Source organism: Balaenoptera ricei, chromosome 7 (assembly GCF_028023285.1).
Source record: "Balaenoptera ricei isolate mBalRic1 chromosome 7, mBalRic1.hap2, whole genome shotgun sequence".
NCBI classification, from domain to species: domain Eukaryota; kingdom Metazoa; phylum Chordata; class Mammalia; order Artiodactyla; family Balaenopteridae; genus Balaenoptera; species Balaenoptera ricei.
In genome coordinates, this window is record NC_082645.1 from 56234290 (window position 1) to 56252902 (window position 18613).

At 38.4% G+C, this 18613-nt stretch overlaps 1 protein-coding gene across 2 annotated transcripts in view; it reads left to right on the plus strand.

Annotated features, from left to right (window-relative positions):
* The first annotated feature begins 579 nt into the window (after positions 1–579).
* B3GALT1 (beta-1,3-galactosyltransferase 1) overlaps positions 580–18613 on the plus strand; it is a 593789-nt gene continuing 575755 nt past the window's right edge. For both annotated transcript variants that reach the window (XM_059927221.1, XM_059927216.1), the window contains exon 1: positions 580–727. The gene's annotated coding sequence lies outside the window, so the exon portion shown is untranslated. The remainder of the gene's footprint in view (positions 728–18613) is intronic.

The following is an 18613-nucleotide window of genomic DNA, read 5'->3' on the forward strand; positions in this document are numbered from 1 at the left end:
TCTCCTGCAATGCCGTTCGTACTAGGGTCCCACGACCGCTACACAGGGATGCCAAGACGCTGAACCTCCGGGCCGAGGCTCTGGGGACAGAGTCACCCCGGGGGGCCCTTTTCTGCCAAGCCACGGGCTCCGAGCCGTCACAAAACGCCCCAGGCCCACCTCGGTGGGCCCGGCCGTCCGGCCACACCTAAGGCTCGGGAGCCAGGAGTGCCCCACCGCGAAGCCCTCCCACGCCTCCCCCCATCCCAAACGCCAGCAGCCTCGCCGCTTCTCCCGGAAACGAGCTTGCTGAGCAAAGGCGGAGGAAAACCTTGGGCCTTCCGCTCTGATTGGTCTTCCCCCGCCTCGCAGGGCGAGGCAGTGATTGGCTGCCGGGCGTTGTCAGTCGCCGAGGCCAGAGCCTTCGCCGGGGAAGCGCAGCCGGGCTCGGGTGCTTCGGCTGCCGCCGCGGCCGCTCAAGCCGGTGCAGCTGGGCGAGCTCGAGCGGGCGCCGCCGCCTCCGCGGCTGCCCACCCTGCCGCGCCGCCGGCGCTGCCGGTCTTGCAGGCGGACGCCGGGGAGGGGCGGCCGAGAGAACGGAGCACGAGGAGGTGGAGGCGGCGGAGAAGTGATGCTGGCGCTGGGGATGGGGCAGCGGCAGCGGAGCAGCAGCATCTGCGGGACCCAGGCTGCAGCGTCCCTGTGGCCCGAGGGCCAGCCGAGCGGCGGGAGACCACGCGCCCCACGGGTAAGGTCCGGCCCGGCGGTACGCGCACCGGCTCGGGGACCACCGGGGTTTTTAGTGGTTACGAGGCTCATTGTGCCCGGGCATTCAGACAAGGGTGTTTGGGACCCGGACAGAGAGTCCGGACGCACGGCTAGGCTGATGCTCGCTCCGGTGCCACTCCTGCTCGTGCGTTCTCCCCTCCGCGCTGACAGACTTTGATAGCGCGGGGATGGCATTGTGTGTGCATCTGCGTGTGCGTGTGCGCGGTTTGGGGCACTTTGCGGGGAGCGCGGTGGGTTCCCTCTTGCGTGAACCGACGTCCTTCAGGGATCCAGCCTGGGATGGAGTGAATAGGATGCACTTGGCTCAGCGGGAGGGAGAGCGCACGCAACGCACGGGAAAGTCCTCCGTGGCTCGTTAAGAGCCGGGAAAATTGAACTTTATTGCCTTAATGAAAAGAGGGAGCTGTGGATACAGCGCGCCAGGGGACAGGCGCATTCACCGAGGCTCCCCAAAGTCCCACTTTGCGCCGGGGACTTTGGAGGGGAGGGGAGGGGATGGGAGAGGAAAGTAACGGTTGGTCCGCCTCGCTGGAGAAAAGGAGGACAGAGGGCGGGGAGTACAACTAGGCTTGGGGAATGGAACTAGGCTTGGAGAGTGGCGGCTTTTTTGTGTGTCTGACGCCCCACGTAGGAAGCTCGCTACACTTTTCGGGAACGCAGATTTGGGGATGGAGAGAGTCCCGCTTTGAGGGGCTGATGGAGGTTGCTCCTGGCCCGCGCCAGAGTGGGGCACGGGTGTCAGAGACTTGGCGGCTGAAACGGAGCGGGGCTCGAGTGCAAGTTCAGGTGTAGCCCCTGCCTCATCGGGCTACCTTGGCCGGGTACCTTCGGGGTCGGGACTCGGCCGGGCGCGCCAGCGGCAGCTGCGTTCTGCCGGGTGGCCCCGCCCTCCGAGAAAGTTCCGGCCCACTGGGGTCTGCGCAGCCAGACCTAGAGCACGTTAAGCGCCAAGTGTACCCAGGTTTAGTACCCAGCTTCTTCCAGTACCTACACTGTTTTTATTTTATATTAAATTAGTTTATTTTGTAAAGCCACTGGGAGTTCCACCCGCGCTGCAAACCTTTCCGCAGAAGGCGGATTTTTGCGCTGCTGCAAATGGGTGGTGCTGCCGGGCTAAGTCCGAGTCTCCGTAGCTCAGTGCAGTGGTTTCTCCACCCCTCTTCAGGACGCACAAACTTATTCTTGGCGATTGTTCTGTATGTGGCCCTTTGTCTCCTAGGAGTCTTTGCTTGGAAAGTTCTTGAAATACCTCGGTAGTAACAAACTGCGCCTGCCCTGGCACGGATGGAGAGGCTGTGGTGCTTTACAGAGGCGCTGGAATTGCAGCGGGGAATGGGACTGGAGAGGGCAGCTCCCTTCTTACCAGCTAGAATCTTTGGAAAAATGTTAAAAATTGGCTCAATACAGGCAGCCGGTTCTTGAGCTGAGAACAGCACTTTCCCAGTTATGTAGATCTTTAATCCCTTTCACTGGAGGAATCTTTGGCCCCCCAACACAACGCAGCACAACAAACAAAACCCAAACCCAAGCGGCAGAAACGACTGTTTGGACTCATTTCTGATTTGGCACAGCTGAAAAAAATGAAAGTAAGACACCTAATAGAAATACTGTAGAAAAACCAGGAGGGAGCTGTCCAAAATGTCAGCATTTTTTGTAAGTTTTTTTTTAATTGTAGAAGTAGTATTTACCCCCAATTTAGTAATATAAAATAATTCTGAAGCAGATGAATAATTTACTGGTGAACTAGGAGTGATGTTAGTTTTATGTCCGAGAATGGTTGCACTTTTTTCCATCATTTAATTCATGAACTGTAAATGGAATTTTTCGTACTATTTTAGTTGAACGCATTTGGGTTAGTACAAAATTGGTAGCACATATTTTCCCTGTAGTAGTCATCGCATCTGGTTTAAAGGGATAGTTTTCTGATATCATTAAAGAGAGTATAGCTTGTGGTTGTTACATTTCAATACACAATTTACCTGTTGCCAGGTGATTATTGTAATGTTGCAATATTTAGTTGTAACTTTTAGGACTTTATTAAGATGATTAAACACATTAGGCAGTTGATTTTAGTTTTGTGTTTCATTTATGCAGTGCTATGAGCTGATAAAATTGTTTTCCCCTATTAGCGGATGTGGGAGAAATAGGCTTACATTATATTATGCATTACTAATCAGTAATTTTAAAATAAGCTTAAATTAAAACCAAGTTACCAATAACATCCAGTAATCAAAGTGGAACTTTTAAGGAAATTTTCAACTACTTGGCTAAGAATGTGGTTTTCACATTGCTAACAAGTAATATCTTGTAAATCCACTGCATTATATATTGGGGTAAGTCACAAGTTTTTAAACAGAGCCTTTGTATTCATTTTCAGGTGTTTTGAGGGGTTTTTTTTTGGAGGGGGACTTTTACTTTGGGATTATTTTTCAGATAATTAAATACATTTTCAAAGCCACCAGACCAAAATGTAGTAAAGTGCGGAGAAATGTGTCAATGAGCAGAAATGTGGGGATAAAGCGGCAGTGTCTGGGTGTGACTGAGCGCAGAAACGGCGCAGGGTGTGAGTGGGAGGGGGAGTGCTCCGGCTTAGGGGATGTAGTAGTGCTATCGCCGCTTAGTTCATGCAAGCAATTCAAGTTGTGTCAGTTCTGCAGATCCACTTCAGTTATGACTTGTTTTGCTGCAGGGCGATCCATGAGCTCAGACTGCCATATTTTCTAGGTGGATTTTAGTAACTCAAGTAAATGTCAACTTGTCAAGACTCTAGGCCACTAAATTCACTTTTTGACCTATACCGGATTTTAATTTTAATACTGCATAACTTTTCTAAAAAGATCACATTTACTGTGTATAGCAATGCAATAAATACCATATATTTATTTTGTCAAAGAGTCATGACTAGAGTCTCTACATTAAGACAGTGAAGTTTATTTTATTTTATTTAATAATAATTTGTATTCATTTAATTAATGATGAGATCCTTTTGGTTTTTTGAAAACTAACATGTTTCAGGGAATTAAAATCCTCAACCAGTTCAGTAAATCAGAAATTCATTTGCATTTTTCTCGAAGTCTCTGTCTCTGTCCCTGTCTCTCTTTCTCTCTGTCTCTCTCTCAGACACACACACACACACACACACACACACACACACACACACACACATATATACATGCACACGTATTGGAAAGCTTCTCAGGAAGAATATAACCACTCCTGCATTTGAAACAAATTCACCAACATGCTAAATGATCAATATACTTCATAAGGCAAAATTCTCATCCTCTTAGGTAATCTGTTACTAATTAATTATGGTACTGGTTTATTCAAGTAAAATATAACAAGTTGAACTGTGTTCCAACTGTGTGCAAAACACTGTTCTAGTTGCTTTGACCATATCAGAGAATAAATCAAAGACCCTTGCCCTCATAAGGCTTATATTTTCTTGAGGTAAAATAGATCATAAACAAAAAATGTAAGTAGATAACTTATATAGAAGATTTATCTCCTACCAACCTACCCTGTATCCCATGGCTCAGTCTCCTTCCATTTCATTTTCTCTCCAGTTACTACACATCTACCCACACACCCACACAAATATACTCAAATTAATCTAAGAACTGGAAAGTAATCACTATAATTATCTGATACATGTTACTTCTGAAGCTATGTATCCAAAAACAGCAGTGCATATGATGAAGGTTAAAGGTAAGAGAGGGATTCAAAGATGATTAAGCAATAAAATGACAGGATATCTGCCCTTTAAAAATTCTTTAAAATCAAACAATAATATTTTTCAGAGGAACTAGAGTGGGAAACATTATCCTTTAATTTATCCTTATATTGCATTCAAACTAGCAACATTTTAAAAGGCATTTATTGACTATCCAAGGTCAAATCTACATAACCTCATTTAAAGGGGATGAGTGAATTGAAGTGGTAATATAGGACCCAAAAGTGTAATTCTAATGCGAAACATTCTACTTCTTCCACATTGAGAGTGACGAATTCATGTAACTCTGTGAAAGTCGATCAAAAACCCTAGAGTTTGAGGTTAAGGTTTTCCTAAATTTTATTCATCAAAAAAAAAAAAAAAAAAGACTCACCATCTGATCGTCTAATAAGAAATGCCAAAATACTTCAAAAATTTCAGAATAACTTTGTCTTTAATTCAGAATTGATTTGGTTATCCAGTCCAATTACAGATAAAACCTTGCAGTATTTTCCCAGATTCTGTTCTCTTGGGCGTAGAACAGTGTGCAATTATGATTCCAGTTTCACTTTCTGTGCTTTCCATTTCATTATTTTCTTTAGGGTCTTTAGCTTAAGTCTCAAAATGTGTGTGTGTGTGTGTGTGTGTGTGTGTGTGTGTGTGTGTTTACCTTCGTGTAAAGAATGGAACCTAGCTTGGCTTTCAAAAGTTTGTGAACAGTATTTTCATATTAGAGGAAAACTGAAGTTGTACTCCTAAGAAGCCAGATCATATAATGAATTAATGCCAACTTACCAGTTCTGTTATGACAAGGTATTAGTGCAGGGTACACGGTGCTAATAGTCATTTCTGAATGGATATCCATCATTCAAGAAAAATCTTCAAGATTGCTGCTCTACAGTCCAGTTTTAGGAGATGAGGAAAAGTCTTCTAATGCTGTTTCAATATTTATCCAGATTCAGAGATGCATATACCACCCACTTAAGCATTTACCTTTTTTTGCCCTGGCTTTTCTCCTTTCTGCCCAAAATACAAAACTTTAGGAAAACAGTGTTTTTAAAAAAGCAAGTAAACCAACCAACAGTTACCATACCTAGCACACAAAGTCATCTTTGGCTGATTACTAAATAGTTAGATGAAAGCTAAGCAGAAATCAGATATTTGGACCTGGGAAAAACCCAGGTCATTAGTCTAACCTCTCCTGTGTATAAGGAAGAACTTCACTCCAGGAAGTTAATAATACCCAAAGTCAATTGAAAGTAGAAACAGGTCTAGAAACATTGTTTGTCAACTACTATTTGTATAAGTTAACTCCATACCAATTGCCCATTATACAGCCCTACATTTTGTAAAATGGAGGTATAAGAAGAAATGACAACATCCACCAATTTGAGCATCTAAATATTTTAATACCTGAAATAATAATACATCACATTAATATTATGTTGGGATTAAGAAAATGATAAATTGAGAGGCATTCAGAGATGTCATCTAAGATTTATAGGGCTAGAGGTGTGTTTGCATGTAGAATATTTGTATTTAATTCAGTCATTTTGTCTATAATATTCCTTTAAAATATCTACTAGTGTCTCTAAACAAGGGATTTCTCACTTCCAGAGGTCTATGGGCTTCAAAGTGATCAATAGGTGAATTCAGGGACTCCAGGAAATACCAGTTGTTTCCAAATTTTTTCGTTCTTGAACGTTCCATAGCAAGGGAAAATGGTTAAGAAAACCTTAAAAGCTACTGCTTTAAGTTAGCATAAAACAAAAACAAAACAAAATACAGCAGAGTGAGGGAACATGTGGGGATAAGGAGAGGATTTTAAAGAACTAGGAGGTCTCTTATTACTCAAGGAAAGGAAAAAGAAAAAGAAAACAAACAAACCTAGTGCTAGATTCTATCAGACAATGGTTTGAAGAGACGCTTCGTTGTCCTAAGATGCAAATTTGCAACTGAAGAGATGGTTTATAACTGATATACTGCACTTCGTTCTGAGTTTCTGCAGTTAGCATTTTGTTTGGTCTTTGACTATGAAATGTTTTCATGACATATATAGGTGACATCAGAGCTGAATCAATTCCTCACTGAACAACAAAATTTGTGGGTGACTTCCCCAGGGCCCTAGCACTCAAAGACAATTGCCAGAGGTATACTTTGGTTGTATACAATTGGTTATAAATTTAAATGCTGCTAGATGAGAAAAACTGCACTAAATGTGCACACATGCACTGTGGCTGCATGAATAGGGCACATGAACTAATAGACTCCTTCCGTTGCTGGTGAGTTCCCACCACGGTCCATCACTACTTTAGTTTCTATGTCTATTAAATGACAGTAGCATTACTGATTACTTGAATTCCAATTTTTGAGGGGTTAGATGAATTGAATGTGAGTAATGCATATTGATTCTCTCAGTGAATACAGCCATCCAGTTAGAGACAGGAGAGGTGCTATATTTGATAAGCAAAAACTAAAAAATAATGAATTATACTGATAAAGTTATTTTAGTGACTATGTTGGCCTAATTCCCTTTATTCAAATAAATAAAAGATAATCTTTAGTTTCTAACCATGCTGACTAAAATAAAAAGTAGGCCAATCCTGAAATTTCTTGAAGGCAGCTAAAGTCGTCATTTTTTCCTCCATCTTTATTGGTTCCTTCTCTCTCTCTTTCTGTCTCTCTGTCTGTCTCTCGATAGATAGGCAGATAGATAAATAGATAGATAGCTATTTTATACTTTAAGTGTTATAAGGAGTTATTTCAAAGCTGCCTGAAATTTTCTCCTGACTTTTTGTTAAAGTAACTAAAACTCAGAGGATATTAAAAAGCAAACTTTTACTAACGGATATTGACAATAAATGTGAAAAAGTAGAGACTTTTTCAAAATAGAAATACTGAATGTTTATGTATGTGTATATACATACATATATATATATAGACAATCCAAATAAAAATCCAAAGAGATTGTTGCAAAATTTAGAGATTCTGAAGTTCATATGGAATAGCAAATAAGTTATGATAGCAAAAGAATGTTTAAATAAAAAAAGCATTGAGACAAAGTTGTACTATCAACTAAAGATATTAAAAATAGTGGTAATTAATACAGTATATTAACATGCAGACAAACATGAAGAAGAAATTTTAAAAACCTCGGACATGAACTCTAAAGTATGGAAAATAAAGCATGATATGCAGTAATCACAAACCTGTGTGAAAACAAAAAATGATCAATATATGGTGCTGGGAAAATTGAGTAATTATTTGCAAAAAAGGGATACTCCCTATCTCACATTACATTTCAAAAATAAATGTCAGATGATATGACGAGTTAATATAAAGAAACTCTAAATCAACTTAGAAGAAAATAGAGACTTCATAAACACAAATATAAAGGGAAAATATAAAGATTTGACCTCATAAATTTTAACAGTTTTAAGTCAAAAATGCCATAAGTAAATCAAGAAAATATTTTCAATACAAATTGTGAATAACAGTTTAATATTACTCTTACGAAAACCTTTCAGTGTTTTCTCCTATTAGAGAACTTATCTCAAAATATTGTGATTCACAGCTTATATCCATCCTCTTCACTAGATTGAAAACCTCTTAAAGAGAGAAACTGATCATCATTTTATCCCTAGTGCCTTGAACATAATTGGAGACAATAGGCATTGTCATTGGCTACCAAAAAATTTCCAAGTATACCAATAGAAAAATGGACTAAGAAATAAACTGATAATCTATGAAAGCTAGAAATATATAAGGCCAGTAAGCAGCTAAAATTTTAACTTAATGATAAAATGTAAAGGAAAAAATTAAACGATAGCACTTTTTAGCTTATCAAAGTAGTTAAGACTGTCAGTAAAGGTTGATTCATTTACAAAAGGTGATGGAGATGGTGAAGATGGGGCAAACTGCAGATTCCCCTAAACTTCTGGTAAGGCTTTTCATTGGTGTTTACAGAATTCCTTTGTTGCATGCTACAGGTATTAATTATGACTAACTCACGGAATAAGATCCACAACAGAAGAAAGGTAGTTTGTAGCTTACAGAATCAAAAGACAAGGAGAGGAAATAGAATACCTACAGAGATCATGGGAGAAACTGATGAAATCTTTGCCAGGTACCGTCACTGGGATGAATCAGTATCAGTCCTTTTCTATGTGTCAATTTCCTGCAGGCCCAAATTCCTAGAATGAGAAGTATTAGTCAGTATACTGACCTAGCTCAAGTTTCATGCCTAGGCTTTGGTCAGTGGATCACTGGGCACCTTGATTTCTGGTCCTATCAAGACCACATTCAAAGGAAAATCAAGGGACTGTTACTGAGGGGGGAAAATGGATGCTGGACAGGTAAAAACAACAGACATCCACTGTGTGTATCAAAAGCCTTAAAGTATTGCCTTTGTTTCAGTAATTCCACTTCTAGAAATTAATTCCATGTAATTAGTCAGAAATAACACACAGTTTCATTAAAATGGCATTTGTAGTAGTTTGGTAGTAAAAATAATCTATTTGGCCAGTAATATGGGAATAATGAAATTATGGTATGTATCATTAAATCACGATTTTGAAAGCTTGGTAATAACATTGGAAAATGCTGATTAAATCATAGTGGAAAAAGAATACAAAATTTAATATGAAGGAGAAGCTTGCATTCACATTTACAAAATGGCTTAAATAAAATATTAACGTTTGGTTTGGGGGGCAGTAGGATTATGGGGATTTTATGTTTAAGCCTGTAAAAGTACTTTTTGGCAGGAACAGGCACTACTTCAATAATCATACAAAAATCAATACTAAAACATAAAAGCAAAAGAATCATTGGAGAAATGATAGCGGCTTTGAGCTTCTAGACAACTATATTGGAAGCAGAACATTGGACTGATATACTTAATTTTGTAAGGAAAGGAGCTAATTGTACAATATTCCCTTTTCCACATTAAGTTAGTTACTATATATCAAATGAAATTTGGCTGGTTTCCTACTTGGATAACTTTTCAGGAGCCATCTTGGACTTTGCTTTCTAACTCTTTAATCTCAATGTAATAGGATTTAAAATGTATTCGCATTTTATGGTTCAAATGAAGAATTCTTACCAGCGAAGGAAGTTAAAAAAGAATAAAAATAATTACATGTATTGATATGTGTGTATCTCATCATTTACCCTGCTCATTCCCATAGGCTCATGCTTAAATTGAGACAATATAAGCTATTATATCTTAAGATAAACTATAGTCTGGCCCAGCTATTTATTAAATAAAATTAAAGATACTATAAAATTTGATTATAATAAAGCAGGAAACCATGCCGCCTCCTATAAATCAGAAAGCAAATATAGCTGAATATTTTGAATATTATTTTCCTGTTGCTCATACCTACAGCTCAGAAACTATAATTTCCAAAGAAGAACAAAGGGGTCTGGATATAAGAATGGGTGGAATTTTCCTAAAAGAATAATGCGTTACTATTGTAATGCATTTTTCCGTAGCAGTTTACTCTGGTGTATTGGCTGAGCTCTGTATGGGATGATTTTGATGATCTTGTGAATTATACTTGAACAAATAATGCAATTACTGGAGAAAAACAGAAGAAAAAGAAAATTGGTTGATCATTGTTCCCTCCAATAACCACTGCCTCCTTGTAGCTTGTGGGGATGTGCAGTCTGACAGCCAGTACCATTCCAAGGCACAGGAAAGGATCATTTCGTTGTTATTTTGTTAAATTAATGTATATACTTTTTGAATGGATAATATACACATGGTTCAGAAAACACACGGTAAAAATTCTCCCTCTCATATCCCTTCCCCATATACCCAGTGCTCATCTTCCCCAAATAGGTAACCATTCTTACTAGTTTCTTGGTATCTTTTCAGAGATAGCCTAGCACATGTAAACAAACAGTAAACTTTTCAACTTTTTCTTTTTTCCCGCAATTTTTATACAGATGCTAACATTCTGTGTGTGTGTGTCTATGTATATATGTTTTGCTTCCTGCTTTTTAAACTCAGCAGTGTTGGAAGGACTGTCCAAGTTAATAGTTTCCTCATTCATTTTTAAGCTTCGTGGTATTACATTTGTTGAAAGTACCATAATTTATTTATTATTAGATAGTCCCCTCCTGATGAACGATTGTGTTTTTCTAATCTTTTGGCCAACACAACCAATACTGTCGTGAATAATCTTGTGCAGATTATTTCATGTGTGCAAGTCTTTAAGACCTAGAAGTGGAGTCTCTGGATTAAAATGTATGTGTGCTTGTTTACTTTGAGAATGTATGGGTCTTTGTTTATTTTCACATTTGATTACCTTGCTTTCCTTGTCTTTAGTTGCATGATTAATAGTGCTGAATTGAACTGGACCAAAAACTAGGATTCCTGACATTTCTCTAGAGACCCCTGCCCAGGTTTACACTTATCTATCAGCATGCTTTGTGTTTATGCAATTTATTGTGAACTTAGCTTGCTTAGTGAGCTTCCAGCATCTGCATAACCATCTTTTTTTTTTTTTCATTTTTTTTTATAGTTTTAGGTTTTAGGTTACAATTGGTACTATGATCCATTTTGAGTTAATCTTTTTTAAGTTTTTTTTTTTAATCGTTTATTTATTTATTTATTTTTGGCTGTGTTGGGTCTTCGTTTCTGTGCGAGGGCTTTCTCTAGTTGCGGCAAGCGTGGGCCACTCTTCATCGCGGTGCGCGGGCCTCTCATTATCGCGGCCTCTCTTGTTGCGGAGCACAGGCTCCAGACGCGCAGGCTCAGTAGTTGTGGCTCACGGGCCCAGTTGCTCCGCGGCATGTGGGATCTTCCCAGACCAGGGCTCGAACCCGTGTCCCCTGCATTGGCAGGCAGATTCTCAACCACTGCGCCACCAGGGAAGCCCTGCGTAACCATCTTGGCCACCATAATAGTCACTAGAATAGGCAGATTTTGTCAAATTGTTCCTTAATTTCAGATATTCTCCTTTCCTGTCCTTTGGTCTACTAGACTAAATCAGTTATATGAGCAATAGGAGGACTCGTTATTCATCTACTAAATGATAATATTAAAAGTAATCATGCCCCCTGTTGGCGAGGATGCAGTGAATCCAGTGCTTTCAGAAGCCGTTCGTTGCAGTTAGGATTGGCACAGCCCTTCTGCAAAACAATTCGGCAGCATATGGGGGGACTGTGAAAATATTCATGCTGTCTTATCTATTAACGTTACTTCTGGGAATCTATCCTAAGAAAATAGTACAAAATATGGAAAAGGTCATATGTTTGAAGATGTTGATGGATATATTTTGTGAAATAAACCCAGAAGCAACTCAAATGGCCAATAATACACAACTCAAATGGCCAATAATACACTTAGGCACATATATTTGAGGATAATATGCAACCATTAAAAGTAAATAGGATTATAATAAAATAAAAATACATATGCTATAATGTTTCTTGGAGGAAGCAGTGTGCAGAATTATATACAAGTTCAACTGTAGCTAGATAAAACATACACCTATGAACACTGAAATTATGAATGTGTTATAAAATGGTGGGAAAAGAGGTAATCCCTTTCTTATCTTTTTATCTCATGTATCTAGATAACATTTATCTAGAATGTTTTATGACATTTTAAATTTAAAACTGAAAAAGCACTAGATTTTCCCTTTTGTTTTTACTATTTTGTACTGAATATAAGTTACAGCTTTGGGTGATTCTTTGCCACTATTCAGTGATGTGAGATTTTTCATCTTCTCTTTTTTGTAGAGATGAGTGTTTGTAGTCCTAGGGTTTGCAATGCAATGCCTGTTGCTTTCAAAAGTGCTCTCTCACCCCCTTCTATGTATCAAAAGACATCTTAATCACTCAACTTCCTTTCACTCTCATTCTTCATGATAGAAATTTTTTCTCTTTGGAAGGACAAATTCAAATATTTTGAACAGTCCGGAACTTGCCTCTTACTTTCTTTTTAGACTTAACCTCCTACCATCCTCTCCTGTGCTCACGAAGCTCTTACCGTGCCCATCTTTCTCTGTTTTACTCTAAGCCAAATCAGACTGTCTCCTAATTTTTTATTAATTTCTATAAATTTCATTAAAATATACTAAGGGACAGTTAATAGCATAGCACATATATCATGCTATCAATATACTTACCCCATGAAATAGGTGGACACTAGATAAGATTGCCCATGATAGTTACATATCTTTATGAAAAAGCAAATAACTAAAATATAATGAGAAAAATACCCTTTTTTACATATGAGTTAATTTGTTAACTTGAAGTGGGAAAGAACAGTGTGAAGTATGCGTTTTTCCCACACTAACTCTTTGGGAAATGAATGCAGTGGCATTAGCTCTCTTTATTGAAATGCGTTTTATATCATAGCCTATCTTGTTATCTTTGCCCAGTTGATTATCACATTATCTTCAAAGTATTAAGCTCACAGCTAATTTCAAAGAGATGGCAATGAGAAGAGTGTCATCTCAAGTTTGAAGCACTATATTTTACAGTTCTATCTACTTATCTTTCCTGTCAAGTGAACTGATTTTGGATACTCCATTGTAAAAATGTTAATTTCTTAGGCAGTGAACCAGTGAGTAGACGGGATCATTTTGAAGTTACAGTGGAAGGCAGCAGTGTAGCTGTCTAAAGAGCTTGCTTCGGACATGCCCTGTCAGGGGTCTGCCAGGACTGTCATCTGAGACTGGGCAGATTTTAAAGAATCCTCTGCTTTTGCTTATGGAGTACTAAAATTCCTCTTTCTCCTTTCACTGCCAAGACCATCCCTTCCCTTATCTTTTCCTAGTTAAACTCAGAGATTTTACTCTTAGCTGTTCCAGAGTCCCCCTACTGCCCCACCAGTTGATAGTTAAAAAAATTGTGGGTATCTCCATTAAAAAGACCTTCAACAACTTCAACAAATTCTCAAGCTCTACAAACATATCCATTTAAAATTGCATTCATAGTTAAATGTTCATCCCATGATTAGGAGAAGTGATGATATAACAAAATTTGAAAATGAAGTTAAAATATCATTTTAGTAAATGGGACACTAGTTACTATCTCATTAAGCTTTTTATTGAGAATAATAGTAAGAGTAGTAATAACAGTATATAATTTTTAGAGTGTTACTATGTGTTAGATATAGAATTGCTTACCCTTTTATAGGAATTATATAATCTAATACTTAGCAAAACCTTAGGAGGTAGTTGTCATTAATAATTTTATTTTATAGATGCTGAAACTAAGAATAAGATATTGATTAAGTAACATTTCCAAGACTCAGAAATGGGTTTTTGGTGGAGTCAAGAATCTAACTCTGAAACCTCAAACAAAAAGGGAATTACTTCTGTTTATTGGCTTTTGGTGTATAGTGAATTTTCAGCTTTTCCCCCTCTGCCGAACAAACTCAATAAAAGGGGTGAAATTTCAAATATACATACATCTATACATGTACACACATATGCATATGTGCATATGTATATGTTTATATCTATATTTATTACTAGAAAGGAACAGGCCGAGGGTAGTCTAATAACTGGAAAAACAATCCCATCTTCCTCAGACATTGGCTATAATTTCTGTCTATATTATTTATATCCTCTGTCATATATTTACTATGCTGTTTTATTACTTCACATTTCAATTTAAAGTTGGGAAACGCAGTAAGTGATATTTTAAAATCAAATTTGAAAGACTCTGCAATAAGATTCCCTCCATGTAGTCAGTTTGAAAATTAAATCAAGATATTTTGCTTCTAATCAAAGCTTTTTTTGTGAGATGGGGATGGGAGTTGAGAGTTGAGTACATTTCTATCAGATTTTTTTTTAAGGCTCATTTTAAGTTGATAGAGTTTATTTCTCTTTTTTAGTTGGTGATGGGAAAACGGCATCCTATACTTAATTTCCCCCTGTAGCTCAGGTAGGATGTGAGAACTATATTATGCCATCAGGGGCTTGACAAATATTTATGATGGCTGATCTTTTTCATCTATATAAAATCCTAAAAAATAACTAAAAATATCTAAAGCAATGATTTCAGTATACAGAAACTCAGTGCTTAACTCCTGTTTGAACTGGGGACTTAAACACCTGAAGCCTTGTTTCCTAGCTGTTTTAAAGTCATATTCATTGTCATATTTCTATCTATAACTTTACCAGTTGCAAAAGTAATTTACCCAGCAGGATCTGGCTTAACATCCAAGGGGCCATAAATCACAATCATGAGATTTTTTTCATTAAATATATTAATATTGTATTTCAAGAAACTGACTTCTCATAGATTATGGTTGAAGAAAACTATTAAATGTACCTTAGTCTATATTTGATGCTAGATGCTCCAGAGCAGAAGGGTTAGATCTGGCATTAATCCCTATTACTCGGTTTTTCTTTTTCTCACATTTGTTTTGGTTACCTTTTATACATCCTATGCTAGCTCAAAACTAATGTACTGTAAAATCCCAAATAAACAGCAGAATTCCAGAATTCCTGCAAATGAAGGAATAGATAATACATGAACGTTGGAAAGATGGAAACGTAGAGTTTATGTACCTTAAAATTGTATACCCACTTCTTTGGTATTACTTCATATTCATGAACCACTTTTTGTGTGTGGCAGATTTAGTGTATGTGGTACCCATGATTATTTGTTCTAGTAGGACTCCATAGCTACGTTGACCTACCTCATAAAAGTTTTAGGCTGTTTTGTTATCTGTCATCCAGTGATTTAGAAAATACTTAGTATCCATATTTTCTTATGCCTATCAAATCACATTATAATTCCAAGAGCCCAATTCATTGATAATAAAGGGTGAAGTAATAAAAATAATTTGTAAAAGAAAGAGAACGAGTTAATAGGCAGTAGGAAAGGGGGAGGGGTGAAAGTAGAGGAGGGAGAAAGAGGCAAAAAACAGATAATATAACAAGATAGCGTGTCAGGTAGTGTGAGTGCTGTGAACAAAAACAAGGCAGAGGACATAAAGTCTGATGGAAGAGTGGGTGGTGTGCTTTCGGTAGGGTAGTTAAGAACAATTTCTCAGAAGATGTGATATTTGAGCAGAGAATTAAGGAAGGACCATGCCATTTGACACTACCTGGGGAAGAATTCTTCAGGCAGAGGCACTGCAGGGGGATTGAACCAGGTGTGTTAGAGACACCTCAAGCAATGCAGCACTACTGCAAGGAATGAGTGAGGAATAGGACAGGAGGTGAGGATGGAGAGCAAGCCAGGGCCTGCCAACAATCCCTTTGTAGGCTTGCAGGAAAGATCATAGAGTATGTTTGAAATGTCAAGGATTGCAGGGTTTCGATTGGGAAGGTAAGGTGATGGGTTTTCTGGCTACCATGTGTAGAATTGACAACAGGGGGGAAAAGAGCCTGCTAGGAAATGAGCTAGAGGCTATTTCAGAGATATAGTTGAGAAATAATGGTGGCCTTGGAGTCATGGAATAGAAACTCCTCAGCTTTATTCAAGTATGTCTGAAAATGATTTATCTTGTTTGCTAATGTCTCACTTTTGATTCTACACATTGTATAAGGATAATGGCAGAAACCAAGGTGCTGCAGACTCATTTGGGAGCAGCATTCTACACTTATCATGTGTGTGCATTTTATTTTTCCTAAGGCAACTTATCAATAATAAAAACACTAAAAGATTTGACTACATGAAAATTAAATGTGCTAATTAGCATTTCCATCTTCTCTCCTCTTTAGATTTAATTCCTACTACACTGTTTATCATGTTACATGCCTTCTCCTTCTTGTTTGGTTATTGCTCACTGACCTGGATGAGAGGAGAGACACTCTATAGTTATACACATAATTTTATTGTGTACATAGCTTTTAAAACTTTTTAACCAGTCTAGACTCTAGTGCAAGACAGAAACCCAATTCAAAATAACTCAGGATAATTTACTGGCTTACGTAACTGAACGATCCAAGGGGTAAATTCAGGTATATCAGGATCAAAGGCTTCAGCCAATGATATGGGGACATTCTCTAACCCAGCATCTTTGTATTCTGCTAGCTTCTGCTTGGCTTCATTCTCAGGCGATTTCTTTCTTTTTCTCTCTTTCTCCAACCTCACCCTCCCTCCCATCCCACCCTTCGCCCCTAAACTAGTCATCTCCAAATTAAAGATGCCAGAAAAGAAGAAGTGGGGTTCTTTTCTGGGGAAAGTCATGATTAGGTCATGTGACCTAATACGTGTGACCAGGAGAAACGAGTGCTGACACATACGTCTACACCTTGCTTTTCTGGAACTCCTTATAAGGGCTAATCATGATCCTGAGGAAAGTTGATGGGGAGACAAAAAGTAATCACATCTACTTCAGTTGACTTACTTCAAATACATTTCAGGTTTTCTGGATTCCTTGGAAGCTGCCACTCTATTTTGGGGTTAATTTATGTGAGGAGAGGTTTTTAGAGTCTGACATAACACAACAAACCTCATTGTCATTTGGGTGAATGTAAAAATTACCCAGTGGCCATGAGATAACAATGGTTGGGTCATCGTCTGTTAACATTGCTTCCAGTTGTGATACACACATTCATCTGAACAAACCTTCCACCAAGAGCAGCAAGAAAAGTTGTTGGATGGAACTTAAAAGAAAAATAAAACTTTCTTCAATGCAACAAAATTTGTAAAGAATTACAGTGCTGAAATCTGGGAGAAGGAAGAACCCATAGAAGTGAGTTCAGCATTCAAGAATATTTTTATCATTAGGAAGAAATGTCTGAGGGGTGAGTTGCACTTTTGGTGCTCTCGTGGGTCTGGCTGGAATCCCTAGAACTTCCCTAGGGTGATTCACTAGCTAACCATCCTCCATCTGGGGATGGATTTGTAAAGAGCTGCAGTTTAGGAGTAAATTTATTGGAAGCAAACCTGTCTTTGCACAACCTGCAACCCACCTCCATGTTATATGGTTGGCCTGGAAAACCACAAGCCTTAAAATCAGATTAAACTGGGTCAAGCTAGCTAGTATCTCAAGTACTTGGCAGAAGAAAATGAAAAGCCTGTCTAGAAGAAATACTATCATTCTAGGTTTGAAATGCTTTAGCAAATAAGTTTTCATATATAATAGCCAGTATACATTTAAACCAGACATACATTGACCAAGGAATCAAAATTAACACTAACAGTGCAGGGCAGATGGTCATCATATGCTTCTAGGTATGATATCCTGAGGTGGAGACAGTATCATTTATGTAGTATTATGACTGAGAATACATAACTTGAATCTAATCATTGGGAAATAACAGATTAGCCTTCTTAATGAGGTCACTAAGATCCCGCATGCCGCACAGGGAAAGCAAGGCTGTGTTGTTTAAATATGTCAATGTCATAAAAGACAAAGCGGGTAGAAATGTTCCAAATTAAAGGAGATCAGAGAGACATGACAACTAAATGCTGTACATTATCCTATATTGAATTCTGTGCTGGAGGGGAAAATATGCTAAAAAATGACATTACTGGCTCAATTCATAAAATAGTATATTGGATGGAAGACTAGATGAAAATACTTGTCTTTAGTTTGTGCTGCTACAACAAAGTACCGTAGTCTGAGTGGTTTGTAAAGAACAGAAATTTATTTCTCACAGTTGTAGTGGCCAGAAGTCTGAGATCAGGGTGCCAGCATGGTTAGGTTCTGGTGAGAGACCTCTTCTGGATTGCAGATGGCTAACTTCTCCTTGTGTCCTCACATGGTAGAAAGAGCTAGCTAGTTCTCAAGCCTTGTAAGGGCACTAACTCCATCACTAAGGCCCCACAAATGCCATCACATTGGGATTAGGGTTTCAACATAATGAATTTTAGGGGGGACACAAACATTCAGTGTTATAACAGTGTTAAAATAACGGAAGTTGGTAACTGTCTTGTAGTCATATAAGGTAATAGCCTTATCTTAGAAACTAAACACAAAAGATTTTATGAGTAAACAGTCATGTATGCAGCTTATTCTCAAATGGTTCAGAGAAGACTTATATACATATATTATATATATAGAATTATATGTAGGGAGAGAATTAGGTAGATAGCCAGACAGATAAAATGGTAAAGCAAAGGGGCAAAATGTTAACAATATTTGAATCAAGAAAAGGTTATATGGATGTGTTATGTACTGCTTTTATTCTTAGAAATTTCCTGTAATTT